The sequence below is a fragment of the Myotis davidii genome, unplaced genomic scaffold (genome assembly GCF_000327345.1).
Source record: "Myotis davidii unplaced genomic scaffold, ASM32734v1 scaffold196, whole genome shotgun sequence".
NCBI classification, from domain to species: domain Eukaryota; kingdom Metazoa; phylum Chordata; class Mammalia; order Chiroptera; family Vespertilionidae; genus Myotis; species Myotis davidii.
Window position 1 is genome coordinate 3,559,405 of NW_006288258.1, and position 23,869 is coordinate 3,583,273.

Here is a 23,869-nt window from a genome sequence, read left to right on the forward strand (position 1 = left end):
GGCTATAAATGCAGCCTTTTCCCATGGTCAGTTAGGCTTTTATCAAACCCCAGTAAATTAGGCTGAGCTTAATTAGTTTCTCCTGAGGGCAGGCATTCTTAAGAATAAGTACTCTGGCTTCTCAGCGATTCCTTTCCATCCCCCACACCCCACCTGAAGCCTGAGAGGGTTGTTCTCGCTTTTTCCCCTGAGCGCCTGCTCGGGCTCCGGGAGGTAAAGCTCACAGTACTGTGCTATCTGCTATCATGGAGGCAGCCCCTATTATTGGGTCCCCCTGGTGTTCTCAACTCTGTTAGCCATGCCGAACCCCCAGCAGGTAGTAAATTACAGCTCAGTTCTCCTATCCCAGCGCCCTTCTCCCGGCTGTTTGGCTCCCGCGTCCGCTTTGTTAACCTGTAACTATTTTCCTTTCTTCAGGGCTGTTTCTGCGCCTGAGTCTCAGCTCCGGTGAGTTTTAAATATGTTCCTTTCTCTATAGCATTCTGTTTCATGTTCGAAATGTGTTCACTTATCTCTAAAATACACAGTTGGCATATATATTATTACTTCATCCTCCTTGCCTCGTCTCTCCTCCATGTTGCTTATCTTCTGTTTTGGACTAGTATTCACACTGAATGTCTTTGTGAAATGTCTGGTGATTCTTTATAAAAGAGTGTAGTGCTGCTGGGACGCTGATTGGAAGCTCTGTGTATGGGGGTGGGTCCTGTGGACAGTGGTCCTCATTGTAGAATTAGCCAGCTGGTCTTTGGGGCATGACTGTGTCAGTGTCTCAGACCTTATTCTTTGCCTTCTCTCTCCATTCTTGAGTTGACCTTTTTAGCTTTTATATACATTTTGGAATGTTTGTTATCCCATTCCTTCCCACTTTATGTAAATTACATACAAAATTTAGAATCTGTTTGTTTTTTTTAATTCCTTTGCTTTTATTTGATTTTGCAATCCTTGAACACAGCACACATCTACCTCCCAGTGATTTCGGTTTTTATTGGCTCTCAAACATGTTTTAGAGTTTTCTCTGTAAAAGCATTACACATCTTTCATTAGATTTCTTCCTAATTTCTAGACATTTCATACGTTTCAATTTGTTTTAGTAAATGGTATTTAAAAAATCTTTCTCTAATTGCTTGTTGCAAGTATATAAGGATATAATAATTTATGTGTATTGACTTTTTATCAATTTCATAAATTAACTTTTAAGTATATTTATCTGTGTATTCTTTTGTAATTTCTCCCTATGCAATCAATTCATCTTGCTAATAGTTTTCACTCTTCTTTTGCAATCTATGAACCTTTTATTCTTCCTGACTCATGCACTGACTAGGACAGATATGGGGAGGGAATGGAGGTGTCTTTGTTTTATTCCACCTCAAGGATAAACCATTCCATGGCTCAGTAGTAAATGTGGTATTTACGTTTCTTTACTTTAAAACCACTTGTAAGTAAGTTTCCTGCTATTGCTTATTCATAGTGTATTTTAAAAACAACTATTGGATATTGAAATTTATTAATGGCTTTTTTGCATCTAAAGTATGCTTTTTCTATCTTGTCTTTTCAGTGTGGTGAATTAAAGGGATTGATTTTCAAATGTCAAACGAATTTTGCATTAAAATAAACCCATTTTGATCATGATTATTTCTGCATATTGCTAGACTTTGCTAATATTTTTAATGATTTTCACATATAAGTTTATGAAAGTGACTTATCTGTTGATTTGAAATTTTATTTTCTTAAACTGTCCGTGTCACATTTTGGTATTAAGTTTTGTTGGTCTCAAAAAAAAGTGTTGCTAAATATTTCTTCTTTTTTTGATATCCACAAAATGTGTGAGATTTGATTTATATCTTCCTTAAATGTTTGGTAGAAATAAACATAATCTGGATCTGAAAACTACTTTATTGGAAAGGTATTCATTATAAATTGATTTTTAAAAATTGACATACCACTACTCAGATGTTTTATTGCTTCTCATATTGATGTTGGTTATTTGCCTTTTCCTAGGAATTTGTTCACTTAATCTATTTTTTAAAAATTATTGTGCTAAGTTGTTTATAATATTCTCTTATTGTTAATTTAATGATTCTAGTAACTTGTAGTGATCCCCTTTCGCATTCTGATGTTTGTTATTTGTGTTTTTTTCCTTTTTCTTTTTTCCTTATTATAGTCTCATCTGGGGGTTATTTTTTATTAGTTATTTCACAGAACCAACTTTTGGATATTTTTCCCTCTCAGACCTATGCTTTATTAATTTTTGCTCTCATTATTTTTTTCCTTATATATAGCTCCTTTGGATTCACATCCCCTTATTTTATTTTGCCTCTCTCTGCCTTTGGGTTAATGAAAACCACTGACATTGGTTTTTTTAAATCTTTTCCTTCTCAAATAGATCAACGGAGTGTATGGTGTGAATAACTTAATCTATTAAAGAGTCGTAATTTTAAAAATTATATTTAATTAGTACTTCCTGTGAGGAAATTGCAGTTTTTTGAGATAGAGATTTGAATCATTCTGATAATATCATGTTATTGGGAAAAATCTATGTAGAACTAAAATATTTTGATTAACATGCGTTAGAGAAAAAAAGTTACCAAAAGTAGCAATATTTCTAAAATTGAAAGGCAGAATTAAGTATAGGGATTCTTGGGTATATAAGATGATATACAGAACAGTGAATATGTTATTAAAATTAAATTTTAAAAGCTATATATAAATGTCATTAATTATAATTGTTGGTGTACTTTAAGTGGAAAAGTGGAAAAGAACTCATATATTATTGGTGTTACTTTCATAAAGGGCAAAGAGACATAGTCTTTCATGTGTAATTTTAAAAATTGACATATTATGGATCAGTTTTAAAGAAATTCTGAAAGTTGTAAAATGCATTTTTTAAATGTGAATGACTTACACTTGAGTTAAAAACATAGTTACCAAATGAATAATGATTGAATTGTAAAATTAAGACTTAATGGTATTTAAAATTGCTATAAATGTATGGAAACAGCTTCCATTTTCATATTCTACTCATTTTGCCTTACATTTCTGTTTTGATTATCTTTTTTTAAATATATATTTTATTGATTTTCTACAGAGAGGAAGGGAGAGGGATAGAGAGTTAGAAACATCGATGAGAAAGAGAAACATCGATCAGCTGCCTCCTGCACACTCCCTACTGGGGATGTGCCCGCAACCAAGGTACATGCTCTTGACCAGAATCAAACCTGGGACCCTTGAGTCCACAGGCTGACGCTCTATCCACTGAGCCAAACCAGTTAGGGCATGATTATCTTTCTTTTAACTTCTTTTGTTGAACAGTGTAGGAGTCTAAATTAACTTCATTTAAAATTCCATTATTTTAGAGCACCTATAGGAAGTATGTCATAAAATAAGCTTTTGTGAATATTTATAATGAATGAACATTCTCTCCAAAGTAATAGTAATAGCTGGGTGATATAGTTCATGATGATTAGGATATAGCTTTTGCACTGTATTGATAAAGAATCCTTAAAAAGGAATGGCCACTAGGGTTTGTAATCTAGGACAATATTTATAATTTATTAATGATCACATATTTAGTTACGTGCTGCACAGTATTCCAATCTACTTACGTGCGAAGTCTCATTTAATGTTCATAAGTAACCACATAAAGAAGGTATGCTTGACCCATTTAACAGACAAGATAGCTAAGGACTAAAGAAACAAACCATTTGCCTAAGGTCAGTTGAGTAGTACTGAAATTTAACCCAAGAAATCTCCCTTAACATGTTTTTAAAATAGGGAATAATGAAAATAAATATTGCAGTTCTCAGTTATTTAAACAAATGGCATCCTGGAACTTGATGTTATCTTTCAGGTGAAAAGTATTTATAGCTCTTTCATTACCATTTAGAGCTTTCAGATGTTTGAGATGATCTTGTATTTGGAATAGGAGATTTTTCTATTTAAACACACCACCGAGAACAAACAGCAAGGAGCTTTTCTTAGTCTCTGAACATCCCCCATTTAGAAAGTTTGCTAATTTTGAACAATGTTCTAGTTATTATTCTTCGACCGCCAAAGAAGTAATGGTTTATAGGCGTCAAAAATATACTGTGAACCTCAACACCTGTATTTTACTGTTGAGACAAAGTTTAAACATATTTGTAAGACAAGTGTGTAGATGATACAAATAACTAAAACTGCTTTTTAAAAAATGTTCAAGGGCATGCAACATAAAAAAACTTTATTTCTAAAAACCACACAAACTTTAAACGTGCTTTCTTTTCTCAGTGGTAATTTTATGTTCAAATGCTGACTGTATTATGGGCTTTCCAGACAAATTGTTTCACTCTTGTAGCCTGGATCTCTCTCTCTCTCTCTCTCTCTCTCCCTCTCTCTCCCCTCTCTCTCCCTCTCGTTATGTTTCTTGTGTTCAGGGAAAGGATTGGTCCCTGGTTAGGTAAGGCTGATGGAAGAAAATCATATCCCACCCAGAAGGATGTTGCCTCAGTGCTTTCAGAAATGCATTTTACAATGAAAAGTAAATTGCAAAAATGTTGGTGACAAGTATAACCATTTTCAGTGTATGATCAAAAAGGAATGTGAAATTTGGTAGAGGAGGTTTTAATGCCAGGGTTATATAATTTCAAACTAGTTTTCTGATTAAAAAAGAAAGGAATTCCCTTCTGAAGCATAAAACAAAATTTATATTAACAGGAACCTCAGGATTGCTTTTTGCAATCTCTGTTTGTGGCAATGAGAAATAAAAATTAATGTTCTTGGCTTCTCTTTTCTTGTTGTTTATAGAAAAATCTGATGCTGTGTATGCCTTGTGTTTTTACTATGCCAGAATCTCAGAATATTCATAAAGTGAGTTTATTGTAAAGCTTATATATCTCCCTCTAACTAAATTGAAGAAAGGAGATGTAATCAACTCATGCAATTCATTGCATTTGTAGTCTCACGTGATCTCTCATTACGGAATGTAGTTCACATGAGGACTTCGTACAATTTCTTCCAAATCTATACAATTTGTTTTGCTCTGGAATTTACAATGCCATGGCTATTATATTTTTAACTATTTTGACCTCATTTTATTTCTAATTGATATCCTTTCAATCCCCTCATAAAATAAAATTAAAACAAACAGCCAGAGAAGAGCATTTGTAAGTGATTCTTGTTGTAATAAGTGAGTTGTTTCACTGCCAATTTTAAGAATACCTGAACAAAAGAGTAACAACAAGCAAAGTGATCAGGATGCTATAATTGCATGTATTTTTTGCTTTATCTAGAAGCAAATGGGGAAAAAGTCTACAAGCCTTTGTTTCTAATATTTACTAGTATCTTAAAACCAGTCTTTAGAGTTCCATAATATGTTATATTCTGTCTAAATACAGACAGGTTTCACTAAGTCTGTATTTGAGAATGCAAGAGCTGAAAAGGCTCTTAAAACTCCTCTAGCTCAAACGATGTATTTCCAAGTTAGGACAGTGGAGGATTGAGACATGGCAGTGTGATTCACTCAAGGGCTCTCAACCATGTGGCAGATCCAGTGAATCAATCTAGGGTTCCGACTCCCAGGCCAGTAGTTTTGGCAACATCACTCTGCCTTCACTAGAATTTAGCATATATTAGTATGTACACAGTCATGGGTTAGAATATATATAAATACATGTGTTTTTCCTCTGCAAACTAATAATTAAAATAATACATAATGTAGTTAAATAATAAATGTGAATTAATAAGCAGTTATTTATGTGAACTGTAAGAATCACTGCTCAGAAAATATAAAGATGTTTATATTTGATTCTATTTTTTCAAGAGACATCTGCTTACATAATGCATGCAACCTAGTACTCCTTTTTACCCTATCTGGGAATATGTCTTATTGTCTGAAATACCATAATGTTGGTGGTGGTTGTTGTTTTTCTAATCTACATGTATCTAATTTACATGGATTTTTTTTTCCAGTTTATTACATTTAACCTGTATCTCGCATCATTCTCCTTATCTCCATTATCACAGCAACAACTTCTTTTCTTTTTTTAAAAATATATTTTATTGATTCTTTACAGAGAGGAAGGGAGAGAGATAGTTAGAAACATTGATGAGAGAGAAACATCGACCAGCTGCCTCCTGCACACTCCCCACTGGGGATGTGCCCGCAACCAAGTTACATGCCCTTGACCGGTATCGAACCTGGGACCTTTCAGTCTGCAGGCCGACGCTCTATCCACTGAGCCAAACCGGTTTTGGCACAACAACTTCTTTTCAATGCACTTTTTATTTGAGAATGTTAAACAGTGAAAGTGCTGGGAGTCGTGCTGTATAGACAAAGCTAACATAGTTGTCTTAAAGAGCTTCAAATTGATCATTTTTCTCTAAGTGATGTAAAAAAGTATTATAAAATGTCTTCAAATTTGTAGACCAAGTGCACATTGTGATAATCAATGGATTATACAAATTTCAGGACACTTGCAATCACCAAGTATCCATCATGTGTTCTAAACTTGAAAATAACCAGATGTTTGCCTTCCAAGGTTGTTTTATTATTATTATTATTATTATTATTATTATTTTGATTTAAGATACTCAAAGCTATGGAGTGGTTCCTATCCGTAGTGAAGGACGATTTTGCAGATTAGGTATTGTTTGTGCTGCTCTTTAAAGAGGTGGTGGGAAGTTCCTTACCCAATTCCTGCTTCCTCAGGGTCCCAAGTAGCTATTGTTTCCTCGGGACACAAATATTCTGAAGGTCTGCCCTGCCGCCTTGTGTATGCCTCAGAGGAAGGGAGGGGACACTCTCTTGTACTCCCTGATTGTACAAACATTGAGATGATGGAATGGGTGGAGGGAAGCTACGTGTCAGAGAGCCTGTTTACCTAAGTGAGAAAGCTCGCTCCCACTGCGGGACTTTGCTCTCACCCCCCATTACTATTAAATGCATCTCAAATTCTTGCAAAAACATGAGGCACTTGCTTGAAACCATGTAAGCAATTATTTTTATGAAACCTAAGCATGTCTTTTAGAGATGATAGATTATTTTTTATAAGAAAATAAACTGATCAAGTAAAATTCTTGGTAGGGGTAACAAATAGCTCATCACATGTTCTTTTTTTATTAAAAACTTTATTTGATAATAGTTATTTTTAAACTATCTAAGAATAAATAAAATATTATTGTTTTCTGATGAAATCCACCACGCTCTCTCATTTCAAAGCACCAGTAATTTGATATAGGTAAATTGTTTACCTTTATAACATTTGAAAGACTCAAATCAGTGTTTTATTTTTCTTTTTCTTTCTGTTGAGCTTAATAAACTTATTACACTCATACCGTGCGCTAGGTACTATGCTAAGTGCTAAAAATATGAATATGAAAATAACCCTGCCTCACAGAGCTTCCTCATCCAGGAGATAAACATTTACTACACTAAGTGTGTGTAGATATAAAATTAGAAGTTATCAGATCCATGGACAACATGCAAGTACTTATAAAGAGCAGGGGTGGCCCCGAGGGGAAGAGGAGGAGGATGCAGTCAGGGAAGGCTTTCCGAGGAGGACTCCTCGGGCCAGTTTTTTGGCAGATGAATACTTAACCCAACAGAGAAGAGCTGATGGGGGTATGCCAAGAGATAGTGTTATGGGTTGAATGGTGTCCCCAGTATCTCAGAATATGACCTTATTTGGATCTTTACCAAGTTTAAGTCTTTACCAAGTTAAAAGGGGGTCATTAGGGGCTTGGCTAGAGTGGCTATTGGTTGAGTTTCGTAGTGTGCACTGAAAGGAAGCTGGTTTGATTCCCAGTCAGGGCACATATCCAGGCTGCTGGTTCAGTCTTCGGTCTGAGCACATATAGAATGTAACCAATTCATGTTTCACTCTCACATCAATGTCTGTCTGTCCATCTCTCTCTTCCCTCTAAGCATGCCCTCAGGTGAGGATTAAAAAGTGAGGCCATTAGAGTAGGCCCTAATACAATAGAACCAGTGTCCTTATAAAAGGGGGAAATTTGGAGATAAGACTAGCACACAGAGAGAATGCCTTGTGAAGATCAAGGGGAGATAAATGATATGTCTAGAATTTCCATCACAGCCCTCAGAAGGAACCAATGTTTGCTGGCACCTTGATCTCTTTCTAGTCTCCAGAACCGAGTCAATACATTTCTGTTGTTTAAGCCATCCAGTTCATGGTACTTTATTATAGTAACCCTGGAAAATTAATACAGATTGGCAAAGTCTTGGAGGAAAAAAATATTAGTTGCCTGAGGAAGTACCAATTGTCCTGAATGCAAGGCTCATAAAAGCATATGGTGGCCAAGTACCTAGAGGTGAGGCTCTGTCAGTAGGTAACAGTGGTTTCCCAAGGGCTATGCCCAGAAATTGGACTTGTCAAGTCAATAATGGTAATCAACTGAGAATCTTACTTAATAGAGTGATGTTGCTATATTTTTGTTTTAAAAGCACCAAAATGACAGCAGTATGAATGCTGTTTTGGAGAAGAAAGAGTAGTAGGAGGAAGCATTGTAAACAGGAGTCTCCTTGGTCTAGTGATGCTTGGGTGATTTAAAGGTATTTGTAGGGCAAATTGCAGATGGTTCCAAAAAGTCTGTCCTACAGCAGCTCACATATCAAACCAAATCAGTGGGAAGTTCATTCACGTGTGTGTTCTCCACATTAACTAAAATTAGTGAATAAGGAAAATGCTGCCTGAATCTTAGGAAAGATCAGCATTTATTTCCTCCAAATTATAGTCATTATACGCCATGGAAAATACTTCCCAAATAGGGATTTTCTTGATTTGTGAGGAATGGACTCCATATAATAAGATAATAAGATGTATTTTGCTAAATGCAAGCTCTCTTCCTTACTAATGGACAACCCCCCCCCCATACCCACCCCCAATGAGCTAACCGCTGTCTTTATTAAGTAGCCTACAGTGTAGATAATCATTTTCACTGAATCTCACATGCAGCCTGGTTCAGCTAGCCTGGAGAAAAATCGTAGGTTGAAAAAGGTGAAGTCCTAGAAGCAAAACTTACAAAGCTGAGAGTTCTTTGAGCCAGTTGGTCTATTCAGTACCAACTAAGTTTGACAACATTATGAAGGAGCATGACTGAAAATAAAAACAACTCCAAAGATACATTTCTGTATGTTTGGCAAATTATGACTTTCAGCATGGCTGCTTACATACCTCTCTAAGCTTCATTCTTCTCATTCTTCTCTCTCTTTTTTTGGCATAAACTTATGACATTTTCATCTGTGGGGGTCACTGAACATCTGTGCAGAGTCTTACCCACTTATGTTGATGAATTTTCTTATAATCATTTCATATTTATTTATAAAAATATATCTCTATAGAAGTAAATATGTTATTTAATTATTTCTTAGATATTTCCCAGAAGACAGCTCTCCTCCCAGCCCACTAATAGCTTCTTCAACTGGCAACAAAAATAAGATCAGATTATCATGTAAACTGTGAAGATAGGGAAGATTTCAGAAGAGCTGACTATGAAAAAGTGTTTAATACAAAGTAAAATCTATGTCATAATTACTAGGCTAACCTGTACTTTGTGTTCAGGATCTTATTCCTCCAAAGCTCTTTTAGAAGTGAGATAGAACTGTTAAAAGGACAAACGTGGTTGCAGGGTTATAATAATGTATTAATAACAGTTTATAACAGTTACCAAATCCTTGTCAGATACCAGGCACTTTATCACACACGTTATGTGTTTTACTTCATTTAATTCTTATCAGACTATAAAGGATTATGGTTATTATCCTTATTTCATATGGGAAAGATTTAGAAAATTACCTAATAAGTGAGGTATATGGTAAAGATGGTTTTTCATGGGAAGAAACAACCATTAGGAATATAGTGTCAAATGTGTACAGGTTATGGTGGGTGTGTGTATGTGTGTGTGCCTGTATATGTGTGTGCTGTATGTATGTGCATGTTTATATTTGTGGTATGTGAGAATGTGCAATGTGTGTGGTGCACGGTGGAATCAGAGGTAAGGGAGGACAGAGGGAGGTTCTCTCACCTTCATTAAGGAAACTGTGTTGGGGTTTCCCTCTCTATAAAGGGGGTAATACATTTATTTTGTATTTGAGGAGATTTTTCAGGATTTACTAGGCTATCTCAAATTGATTGTGACTTGAAAAATAAGTTTATTTGTACTTATAAATGTGTATTGCATAGGCTTTTCCGCTTTTTTCATACTTACCCTTCCTACAGAGGCCAACCCCGGTTATCTGTGACTCTATTCAGTGCCACTCCATTCAAACCAAATGACTCCATTCTCCAAGGCCTAGTGAGGAGCTTCCTCATGAACTGACAGCAAGCATGACCACATGAAACTGGAGCAGACTCAGAACCCTTTGTGGACCTATAGAATGCCCCCAGTTACGTACTTAGCATCCCAGCTTGTACATGTGCATTGTGTAATGTTTACATTTAGTTGGCAATTCTACTTTCTGGGGTTGATTTATTCAAAGAGAGGACATGAGACTACAGCTTAAGGAAGACTTTGTTCTCAACAAGTGTCAACATTTGGGAATGGATAGGCTCCTGATTGCAAAATCCCTCCCCCTGAACAGGTATATTTTGGTAGTTTAACACCTCTAGATTTCTGATGGAGGATTATCTTCTCCTCAACTTCAACTATTTCTAACGCACTAAAACTTGCACTTGTACTTTTTAATCTCCTTTTTTTTTCCCAGATGGAAACGTTTCTTTGACAGAATTCAACTTACATAAACAAATGCAAATATTAAACTTCAAAATAAAAGACTAGAAATATATTTCACTTGTTAGACTCTGTGACCTTGGAAAATGTCTGGCCGTTGGCAGCAGCCGCTTCATGTAATCATGCAGTTGACCTCAGCTCTGCCTTTCCAAGAACTCAAATGGTTACAGAGCTCTGAGCTGGGCTGGGAAAGGGACTGCTCAGTTTAAGCCTCTTGTTTTCAATTCCCTCACACCTGCTACTGGACCCAGGGAGGAGGTTTGCAAACACAGAGATACAGTGGGAGAGATCTTAGGTCAGGGCTACAAAAACAAGCACTGTTTGTTTTGCAACAACAAAAATGGCCACTTCCTCTCTGAAGAGCAGTGATAAGCACTCCTGGAGGCCTGTGCTGGGCTCTTAATGAAATCAGTCTTTCTATGTTAAGTCACAAAAAGAGCCTATGGCCTTCATTGTTAAAACAAGAGTTCACACCCTGTTTCCTCAATACTACCCCTTAGTTTTCACAATCCTCCTTCCTCTTCCTTCCAGTCCCCACAAACCTAAGGAGGGTAAAGACACAAAACAACACGTATGCAAACACACACACACACACACACACACACACACACACTCTCACACACCTCACACTTCACAGTGATACCAAGATTTCAGCTTGCAAATGGATGATCTAAATGAGGCAGAGAAATATAAAAGAAACACATGCATTTCTGCCTCTCCCCCATGCCATTAGTGTAAGATGCACTTAAGTCCGCTGATATGAGGAAAAGTAATTCCAGTCCTATGGGAATACTTTTAATAAACAAATATTACTTGTTTATTGCAACAAACCTTTATTTTGTGGCAGAATTGTTCCCTTTTTTATTAAGAGAGTAGCAATTCAGCTTTGTAACATCTATACATATAAAAACCTAAGTAACGGGTTGACCGGGAGCCATGACGCGCAATGACCACCAGGGGGAAGATGCTCAATGCACAGGCATGGAAACTTGGAGTAAAGTGGTGAATCTTACAGGGAAGGGGGGAGGAGGGAGGACGGGAAGAGATTAACCAAAGATCTTATATGCATACCAGAGGCCAGTGCACGAATTCGTGCATTGGTGGGGTCCCTCGGCCTGGCCTGCGGGGATCTGGCCAAAACTAGCTCTCTGACATCCCCCAAGGGGTCCTGGGTTGCAAAAGGGTGCAGGCCAGGCCGAGGGACCCCACTAGTGCACGAATCTGTGCACTAGGCCTCTAGTATATAAATAAAATTGTATACATTTGCTAATTCTCAGAAGAAAGGTAGTTCTTTTAAGATGTATATTCAAATACAAAGTTTAATTATTTCCGTGCTGATTCACTTGGGATTTGTTTATTATGTTGACCTTTCTAAAGACAGTTAAGTAAGGCCTTCTGCAGCAGCACTGACCTTCCTAGAAAAGAGTAGACAATAACTCCTATAGTCACCATAATATGTTTGAGAAGAGACTGGCTTCCTAACAGAACTTTTGTGACTTAAATTATTTTGTGGGTTTATGTTTGACTTATAATTCACTAAGATAACACAATACTGGAAGAGACAATTCTGTCATTGATGCTAACAGCATTTTAATGATGAAAAGGCCAATGTAAAGCTATTTTAAGTAATTCTTGTCACCATTTTCCCAGAAACTTGAACCATTTATTTCTTGACAATTACCATTTGTGGAGATAGCACTTACAGTAGATTTTATCTAAATAGAGGAAGCATAGTTTTCTCTATATCTGTGCTGCACATGTGGCTATAGAGTATTTGAAATATGAGTAGTTCAGATTGAATGTTCTATAAATGTAAAAAGGACATTGAATTTCAAAGACTGAGAACAAAAATGTTCACAATCTTGTTCATAATTTTTATACAGATTGCATGTTGAATGATAATATTTTAGATATATTGCATTAAATATGATTTACTATTAAAATTAACTTGATCTGTTTCAATCCTACTTTTAAAAAATATGGTTGTTAAAAATTTTAAATTACACATGAAACTCACATTTTACTTCTCCTAGAACAGTACTGCTCTGGACAATTCATTTTATTTCCTACATTACATGGCCAACTACGATAATATATTTTGTAAAATGAAGATTTAAAATTTTCTTTCCTAAAAAATTATGACTTTAAATTCACGGTTAGCTGTTTGATGTCACTTTTGTTTCCCTATAGAGTATCCAGCAGCTAATCAGTGTGAAAAAGTTAAATTTAAGAGGACTTTATCTTTTTATGTGTGTTTTGTATTTCTTTTATGCGTATATCTGTGTTTCCAATATGACTAATGGTTACCCTCTGTATTGTCAGATTAAGGGTTTGCTCAAAAATAATATCTCATCTTTATTTCTGCTAATCCATGCAAAATATTATATTAGCAAAAGATGCATTCAATGAGAACATCTTCTTTTTATATAAAAGCCTAAGTGACCGTTGACCATTTGACCAGTAGCTATGACGCGCACTGACCACTGGGAAACAGACGCTCAATGCACAGGCATGGAAACATTGAACAGACTGATGAATCTTACAGGGGAGGGGGAAAAGAGGAGGGTGGGAAGAGATTAAACAAAGATCTTATATGCATACCAGAGGCCCAGTGCACGGATTCGTGCATTGGTGAGGTTCCTCGGCCTGGCCTGTGGGGATCAGGCCGAAACTGGCTCTCCAACATCCCCCAAGAGATCCTGGATTGCAAGTGGGTGTAGGCCAGGCTGAGGGACCCCAGCGGTGCACGAATCCATGCACCAGACCTCTAGTGTTTACATACTAGTTGCCACCCTGGTGAAATGCAATGGAATTTCATTACCCATCATTCAAATGCTATATTACTGTCAGAGGGATGACTTTTTAAAAAATATTTCATTGATTTTTTTTACCGAGAGGAAGGGGGAGGGATAGAGAGTTAGAAACATCGATGAGAGAGAAACACTGATCAGCTGCCTCCTGCACACTCCGTATTGGGGATGTGCCTACAACCAAGGTACATGCCCTTGACTGGAATCGAACCCAGGACCCTTCAGTCCGCAGGCCGACGCTCTATCCACTGAGCCAAACCATTTACGGCAAGAGGGATGACTTTTATCTGTATCTTCAATTCATCCAAAAGATTGGCAGCACATTTGGTCAGTAGAATGAGAAACAGCATTGGACATTTCAAATCTGTGCTTTTGGCATTATTTGGAAAAGTTCTTGTAATAGCAATAACAAAATAAAAATAAAGGTTGAATTTTAACTGCCAGTGTGTTTTAGGGAATTATGCTGATGTGTTTATTCAATTAAAGAAAATTTATGGAGTAAAATCTTTCATTTTAATAACTTGTGATAAGGTAGGTTTGGTCTCTAGTGACTGAGTTCTATCTGATACTGAGTTAGGTAACCCTTTTGATAATTATTTCTGCTAATCACAGTGCAAGCCTCTAGTGCATGTTAAGTGGATGTGAATTGATGAAGATAATAGAACTTTAATTTGTCAGTACCATGGGAAGAATGAGGAGCCAGAGCTTTATAATAAGGAAATACATAAAAGCTTATCTTTATCAGACTCAGGTTGGATTTGACATTGTCTTTGAATGACCCCTGCAAAAAGTAACAAATGCAATTCAATTGCATCTTGCCTTTTTATTTAATTATGGCGCACATTATCTTCCACAAAAATCTTGGGAAGTGTGTCTCCGTAGTAGAGGGGTGTCTGGCAACACTGTTGAAGATTATAATTATGCTCTCTGCTCTACCTGTGGTATTGCTTAATTGAATTATGGGCAGAATCCCCCATGGGCCTGCTAAGATTAGGCTTTTCATAATTTGTTTATGTTGTATGTTTTAGCTGAAACACACTGAGGAATTAGGTTTTCTGCCTGCATTATGAACTTGATTTCTCTGTTGATAATTCATGAATATTAGTCATTGAGTGACAGATTTTGTTGTATGTGTTTGTATTCATTGCTCTGCGGAGTGGTTGTTACATCTTGAATATGCCAGCTGTCTCTTGGGACCACTTCACAAAATGAGAGGCTTTTCTCAAAGGATAGTATTTTTCTCCATAAAATAGATCCAGTTCTATTTTCCCTTCATTATTTGATAAAATTAAATATTGTGAAGGAAAAACATTTCCTTTTCAAATTGTTTCTTTCACATAAATAGCATTTAATTCAAAGATTTTTTGCTCCCTCCCCCTCCAGAGATGAGTAGCACAAAGACATCTGACTTGGAGTTCTACGGTAAACACTGCATAACACATACCTGGTACACTCATCTTCAACAATGACATATAATAAGACCTTTATGGATTAGAATATGCAATTCCTAAAAACTCTTTATGCTTAATATCTACATCTGCAGATATGAAATAGATACTTCGCTGAGAGAAAATGCAAAACATACTGAAAACTGGACAAGGATAATTGTGTCTGGTACTAAATGAGGATATTTTTCTTTTCTTTTCCTCAAGTGAAAACTAGCCATGAATCCTAAATCAGGTGTAGCTCATATTGAAATCCACATACATTTCAAGATATATGAGAATCATAGTTGATGGAAGACCCCCCTTCTGTTTAAAGTACAGTGGATAAAGAACTGCGAGAGTAAGTCTCATGACACCCCTGAGACTAATGAGCTTAGGGGACATCAGCACGAAGAAGACCATGGCCTGCTCAGGCATCAGAGATTAGTGAGAATGGGGTTACTTCTCACACTGACAGATTTACGCTGGAGGCTTCAGTATTCCCTCATCTGCACAAATTTATGGCTGATGGATGGAAAGTTCTGTAACCAGAGGATGAAAATATCATCTCTAGAGCCCAACTACCTAGTACACATGGCACGAATTCAGGGTTTATAAAAAAGCTAACCAGCAAGAATCCAGCCAGTGGAAGTTGAGGAAAGTGAGCTATTTAGAAGTAAGATTCAATGGAAATGAAGGCCACCTTCATAGGAAAAAAATATTGACATAATTTGCATATTAAAAGTATTCTGATTTGTACATTCTTTTTTCCAAAGACCAATTAAACTGTGAAATAAGAATGCATGTGGTACAGAAAGCTATCTTGCTTGGTCCCCAATTGGGGGGAAAAAAATCCTGTTTTGTGATGATAGTTGCATCCAGAAAGGTGGTACCAGTCATTGCTGGGAGTCCACCACACCCATTCACTGCTCCAGCATCCAAGCAAGAAGTGATTGGACCTGCCTCCTCCAGTTAGAAGATCAGAATACGTCTTGGAAATCTTATTTTGGTTGAACCGTGTGATCTACTAGGCAATGACTGCTTCCCCTTATCTGGCTCCTCGTGGCTTCCCTGTAAATCAATCCCATCCATCTAGGGTTCTATCCATTGCCAAGAGCTAGGATTAATCCTGTCCACATGGAGTTAATTGTGTCTTTTTGTTTTTAACAGTTTAAGATCACTTTTTTTTTTTCAAGATACACCTTTTCATTTTGAAGAATACAGAAAGGAGAGTAAAACTGTTTCAGTGAGGCTAAACGTGCTAATGTTTGATATGATACCAGATATCAAGTATAGCACCACTAAAGTTTTAATAGTTTCCTCAAGACCTTCTGCTTAATCAGTGATATTACCCAGAAAAAAAATTCCTAGCTGGGACAAGGGGTTGCCCTGGAACCTCCAGCATAGGAATGCAGCCTAGAACGCCTCTATGGAAATCAGATGGATTATGTCATATCATGAAACCTAGAGAATTCTTTCATGCCATTTTGACAATTAATTAATCCCTAAATAATGTAAAAGCAGTTAAAGACAGACGATTTTCAGCCTCATAGTTATTAATGCTAAAGTTAATTGGGAAAATTTTATGTGTCGGGCACTATCCTAGGTATATTGAGTACAGACTGGGGAAAATGTAGGTTTACAGTTGTGAGTATGCAAAACAGTTTATTCTTGTATCATTATTTATTAATTGTTGTATTATTTTCCATACAAACAATTGTAAACTCACTTTTGTATCATCCTGTCTAAGAAATACTTTATTTTATTGTCTTAACACCTTTTAAGATTGGTACTAATACCTGTTCATTTTTACATGAGAAAATTGAGGTTCAGACAGGTTAAATAACTTGCTTAAAATGAAATAGCTCCTAAAAACTAGAGCCATGTTTCCAACTAAAGATTGTTTCCTGCCGAAACCGGTTTGGCTCAGTGGATAGAGCGTCGGCCTGCGGACTGAAGGGTCCCAGGTTCGATTCCGGTCAAGGGCATGTACCTGGGTTGCGGGCACATCCCCAGTAGGAGATGTGCAGGAGGCAGCTGATCGATGTTTTTCTCTCATCGATGTTTCTAACTCTCTATCCCTCTTCCTTCCTCTCTGTAAAAAATCCATAAAAAATATATTTAAAAAAAAAATAAAGATTGTTTCCTGTTAAATCTGAATTCTTAACAACTTTTATGACTCTTAGAAACCATAAAGATAGAAATTTGGTTTGACAAAACTTGTACAGTACCTGAATGCCTAAAATACTACAAATATTGAAAATAATAACTATAATTAATTTTGTACTTGCTGTTTCCTAGACATACTGCTTAGCATTTAGGTCCATGTGGGTTTTACCATCCACAATCTATCTATAATAATAAAAGGGTAATATGCTAATTAGACCAGATGTCATTCCAGACATCATTCTGGATGTTCTTCTGGATAAAGCTGGGGCCATAGCGAAGCCTGGATCCTGGGTGCCTGCCAGAGGCTGTATCAAAGCCTGGGTCCCGGGTGCCAGAGGGAAGCCAGTGCCGGCAGCCGGGGGAAGGAAGGCCTACTCTTGCATGAATTCTGTGCATCGGGCCTGTAGTATATGATAAAAGTGAGCCTTAGTAAGCCACAGTGGCTTGTCCAAAGTCACATAGCTAATAACTGATAGAATATCATTTATTTGAAACCCAAGCTCACCTACCCAAAATCTATCATCCTACTTAAAGGCTGTTTTGCAAACAGCCATCTGACAAAAATATTTGCTTCATTTTTAACAAGCAAGTCATTAATAACTTTCATATAGAAAAATAAAATAGCAAAAATAAAGTGCAGAAAATGTAAACACGTACAGAATGTATAAAATGCAGCAATAGGAAATAAAAGAAAAATTCTAATGGACAATAAAGAGATTTTTAAAATAAAAATAGAGATGAAAAGAAATCCAATCACAAACCAAGGAGATACCATGTTTAAACAAAATAATTGAGACAGAGTTCTTATGTTATTATTATTTTTTTAATATATATTTTTATTGATTTCAGAGAGGAAGGGAGAGGGAAAGAGAGAGAGATAAAAACATCAATGGACATCAAGCCGCAACCTCAGCATGTGCCCTGACTGGGAATCGAACCGTGACCTCAACCACTGAGCCGACTCTGGCTGGGCATTATGTCATTTTTCAGTGCTGTCCAGTGACAGCAATATGTGAGGAAACAGTTGTTCATATACACTGCTCATGGGAGAGTAAATTGTTATAATCTTTTCAAGAGGAAACTTTAGCAATATTAATCCATTAATCTAAAAATAGATATTGACTTTGACTTAGTAATTTCATAATTAGGAATTTATCTTAGATTTTAAAAATATATCATGATATGGTAATAGCATCTTTAGAATGGTATACAACCATAAGAAAAGTAAATCTCTAGCAATAGGGCTGGGTAATAAGTTAGGGCACATTTATAAAACAGAATGTGGGACGGGTTTTACCAATGATAGTGCAAATGTATACTGATCAATAGAGAATATAGTCAAAATATAATAACTGAAAAACCAAGATACTTAAACACTGTCACCAAAGCCAACATTTTTTTGGAAAAAATAAGTTTGTTCATATAAAATTTTGAATACATACATTCTAAAATGTTAATAATTTATTTGAGTAGTGGATTTGGATGATTTCATTCTACTTCTCTAAATTTCTGTTTTTGGTTGAGAATATTTAAACAATTAACTTAAAAAAAGAGTCTAGTATACACTTACATGAAAATTTAAAATTATCCCTGGCTGAGTTGTTCAGCTGGTTGGAGCATCATCGTGTACACCAAAAAGGTGGTGGGTTCGATTCCCAGTCAGGGCACATACCTAGGTTGTGGATTCAATCCCCAGATGGGAGGCAACCAAACAATGTTTCTCTCTCACATTGGTGTTCCTCCCATCTCTCTCCAAATTTTTGCCGACAAAAAAAAATTGTTCTGGATTTCCAAACAATTTAATACCTGGGAAATTAATTCCTATACGTAATCAAATAAGAGTTTCTATGATTTACCTGTAGTGATGGGCACTACATTGTATATGTCTATTAATTTATAAAAGAGACTATTGAGATTAAAAGAATAGGTATTTCTCACTAAACAGTCATTTGTTTAATAAAAAGAGAAGCCAGTATCCAGATGAAGTGTATTTCATAGACAATAGCAGAATGGATCAATCCTCTTTTTTTTTTTTTTAACTTTAAAATAATCCTCACTGAGGATTTGCTTTTATTGATTTTAGAAATAGAGGAAGGGAGAGGGAGAGAGAAAGAGAGAAACATTGATCAGTTGCCTCCCACATGTGCACTGACTAGGGGGGTGAGGGGGGTGTCCAACCAGCAACCTGGGTATGTGCCCTGACCAGGAATAGAACCTGGAACCTTCCAGTGTATGGGACGATGCTCCAACTAACGGAGCCATGCCAGCCAGGGCAGTTCTTTCTTACTTTGATGATTCTGCTCATGTTCCCCAATGTACAGACTGTGAGTATTGTTTCCCAATAACATTGTTAACCAACAACGGATAAATTTACTTAAACAGCTAATCGTCCTTGCATGGCAAATTAAAAATAATTTGATATTTATTCCCAAAGTAAATTATTTTAACTTTAAAAAGCAATATTACTCGTTGTTTAAGTTGATGACAAAGTCTCTGATGAGCCTTTATTAATTACATCCTTATATAGGTGATCTTGATTATATATTACAATTAGAAATCATTTGGTTTCATAGTCTCAGAATACTTTTTCACAATAATTCCGATTTTAACCAATATTCTTATAGGATAACAGAACACTAAAAGGTAAAGTTCAATTTTTAAAATAATTATATATACATAAAACAACTAAACTGAATATTATTTTTAGTTTCTGATCCCTCTGCTTTTAAAACTTAAACATTTATTTCTCTGTTCTATCATCTATCCATCTTGTCTCTGTCATTTATCTATCATTTATTTATTATATGTAAAATGTCTTGAGTGTTAAGAATAGAAATAAATGAACATATACACTACCCTACTAATTGGAAATATAATTACATACAAAATGTTTATTTTTGAAATTTAATTTCATGAACTAGAATAAGGGTCTCTTAGATTTGAAAAATGTACTCAATTTTCTCCCAAAAAAGTCTGTACTTTCTCCCTCTCTATAAAAATCCTTAATAGAAGTTCATACATATATAAACTTTTTCAATACTGTGTATATACCTTAACCTTACATATTAATGTAGGTCAATTATATCTCAATAAAAATGGGAAAAAAAGTATTTTCCATAAGTACAAACCAACTTCTGAGGAGGAATGACATGAGGATTTCCCTAGCTTGAGAAAAATCACTCATACTTTCTTTTTTAAAGGCAAAATACAAAAATAGAAGAATCATATCAAGAAGAAGACTTTGTCCTTACTAATGATGAAAGTTCCTTTCATGCAATTCTTAACACAAAGGCCTGAGAACCTGTAATTAACCCTAGCCTTTTAACCCATAATTCTGTTATTCTCTACAATTTGGGTACAAAAATAATTGGTCTTAAATGACCTCACATCTCTGATGCTGTGTTTCATTCAGTGTAATAATAAAACCAAAGCTGTTTTCCCTGGTCAACTATCTGCTTGCGTTGCGGCCTCCTGACTCTCATAAATGATTTGTTCCTCTCCTGGCTTTTATTGTGGGAGACGTGTCTTCTCCTCACCATGGCTGGGAAGTGCAGTGTTGGCAGGCAGTGTGCGGGTTGTGCAGACCATCCTTTCCTCTCCGGCAGAAAGCAGACAGGAGGGAAGGAGCTGTCTTCCTGGTGCTGCCCTCCTGGTAGGATGCTCTCGCAGCTGCGTGGCCGGCCACCTGGGCCGGCGGCTGTTCAATAGCTGGATATCCTGTTCTGCTTTTCTGCTGCTGAGCTGTCCAGGATGATCGCCTGGGACGTGGATTGTGACTTTCCAGGGTTTTAAGCTTGCCAAGATTAGTTAGGAAAACACAGTTTGGGGTTATACAAATTCCAAATCCTCTGGCCCTCTTGCTGCCTGAAATTTGAGAGAAGGAAAGAGTATTTGTGGGAGTTGTGAGTTTCATTGTGTTCTAAAATGAGGATTTTTGTTGAAAATACATAATCAGGGAATATATTTTAGATGCAAACCCAGCGACCCTATTGATTTTTTTTTTAAATGATACATTTAAAAAGTATGAGCTCCCTCTGTGCTGCATGGGTTAACGCGTGGAAATTGTTCTCAGGGCAGCATAAAAGAAATGCCGAGTGTGAAAGTTAAAAGACTTGGTTAAATATTTAATGCACCAAAATCTTAGAGGAATAATCTTACTTTGGAATTGTCTTAATGCTCCAGAAAAAAAAAAAAAGGACAAAATGTTTTGAGGGGAAGGGTTGCAATGCTTCCTCATGTGGCAATCCTGATACTTCTCACAGCGAGTTCTAATGCCAAATAAATGCATGCGATCCTTTGTTCAGAAAGACCCTCTACAATGTCAGCAAGTCTGCTTCAGCCTCATTTGAAATGGATAAACTCATGAATCTGTTATGTCAGGAGATTGGGTTTGACCAAATTATCTCTACTATCTACAAGACTACTGCTAGTCTTATTTGTAGCTGCCTCTTAGGGAACATTCAAAATAATCCTTTTTGTTTGGGTTCATGTCATATTTTGAAGTCCTGAGCTTTCTCACCAAAGTTTCTAAATATATTTGTCTGCATTAAAAATGAAGCACACAGACAACAATGTGGTGATGGCCAAAGGGAAGAGGGGACGGGGGTTGGGTGGAGGTGGGCAAAGCGGGGGGGTGGTGGGGGAGAATAGGAACGTCTATAATAGTGTCAACAATAAAAATAAAGTTAAAACAATGAAAAGAGGGTATTTTGTTTTTGTTTTGGGGAGTGTCATTAGTAAGTGAAACCATTATCCCTACCTTAAAGATGTTGGCTTATGCAGTTGAGATTGGAACAATGAGTACTATATATCATCCCCCCCACACACACACACACAAAATTATATAGTTGTTGTTAAATGTCAGATGTTACAATAATCAGAAAATTTAGCATTGCGTAGAGCCTTACAACTAAAAAGTAGTTGTACAACATTTTAGAAATAAGTGAACATATTAATGTATCACCAAGTAAAGAAACCATGTATCCCTCTTTTACCAACTTTATTACCACCCCCATCTTCCAGCCAGGCATTATGTTTGGTGCCAGCAATTTGAAGAATAAGTTGTAGGAGGATATTTATGGGAGCATTTTCTTTCCTTTCTGTATCACCACTGCAATTTTTGCTTTGCCAAATCAGATTCATAATGACTGATATATTGATAGAGATATAAAAATCAAATACATCAAGAAACCAACAATTTACTGAAGGCTGATATTAATTTGGAAGTCTACATTTTTACCTGTGAGTCACATAGCCAAATCTTTATCTAAACACTAGAGGCCCAGTGCACAAAATTCCTACATAAGTAGGGTCCCTAGGCCTGGCCAGCGATCAGGGCTGATCAGATTCCCCATCTCCCCACCTCCCCGCCTCCTTCTTCCCTCGCTCCCTCTGTGCCCCACTGCCACCACTGGTTGCCCACCATGTTCTGCACCACTCCCTGGTGGTCAAAACACGTCATAGCGAGTGATCAAACTCCCGTTTTCCTGTTCGAACTCCTGAAGGGACACTTTGTGTATTAGCCTTTTATATATATAGGTTACAGTTCACTTTGCCAGTCCTAAACTATATAATACAAAGTCTAAAATTTAGTTGGAGAACAAAGCATGTAAGCTTCCACAGGCTCAAAGAGGAAGAGTGATTATTTACTATCACAAAACTTTGTAAACTTAATTCTGCGACTAGAATATTGTCTTCTAATGTTATTTTCAACTAAACTTATTATAACATGAAAGGCTAAATATCTAAGCATTTTTCTTTTTTATTATTTTAAGATATACAGTTTAACTTGAAAATTTACTGGATTGTAATATATTGGATTAAAAAACTAATTTTCATATTTACCCCTAAGGGTATCTTTTGAAAAGTTAAGTTCATAAATGTAAACTTCCTAAGAGACTCTTGCCAAGAATGAATTTTTATATCCTATCATTTAAGCTATGCATAGGGTTTACTCAAAGCTTCAATTTGAATTCTGAGGACCTGTTTCCTAATTTCCTGAATGTGTATATGTGCATACATATACATACATATATGAGTTTACTAGTGGCCGGGTACACAGATTCGAAAGGAAATTAGAAGATTCATGCGGTAATTACATTATTACAAAAAATTACCTGTTAAAATAGTATATATATAATATAGTATTATAAAATTAAAATACAAAATATTTTAATATCGCTATTCACCCTTTCTCTATAATAGAAGCGCATGAGGCAACTTTTCCTTTTAAATTGCCAGTGCACATCATAGGTACCGGCTAGCCAGTCAGTCATATAGTTGGATGGACGGTCGGTCACTTAGCCTTTTTTATATATAGACTAGGGGCCCGGTGCACGAAATTCGTGCACTGGGTGTGGGGTGGGGGCAGTATCCCTCAGTCCAGCCTGCCCCCTCTCACATACTGGGAGCCCTCAGGCGTTGACCCCCATCACCCTCCAATCACCGGATTGGCCCCTTGACCAGGCCTGAGGCCTGCAGCAGAGGTGTCAGGCCTGGGCAGGGCTCCCCCAGCTCCCCGTGGTTACAGGCTCCTGCCCCTGCCCAGGCCTAACGCCTCTGGCCAAGTCATTAGGCCTGGGCAGGGGACCCCCAGCTCCCCGCGATCTCCTGCTCTGCCCCTGCCCAGGCCTAACGCCTCTGGCCGAGGCATCCTGCCCAGGCAGCGGGGACCCACAGTGGCAGCGGCCCCACGATCGTGGGCTCTGCTTTAGGCCCAGGCAAGGGACCCCAGCTCCCGGGACTGAG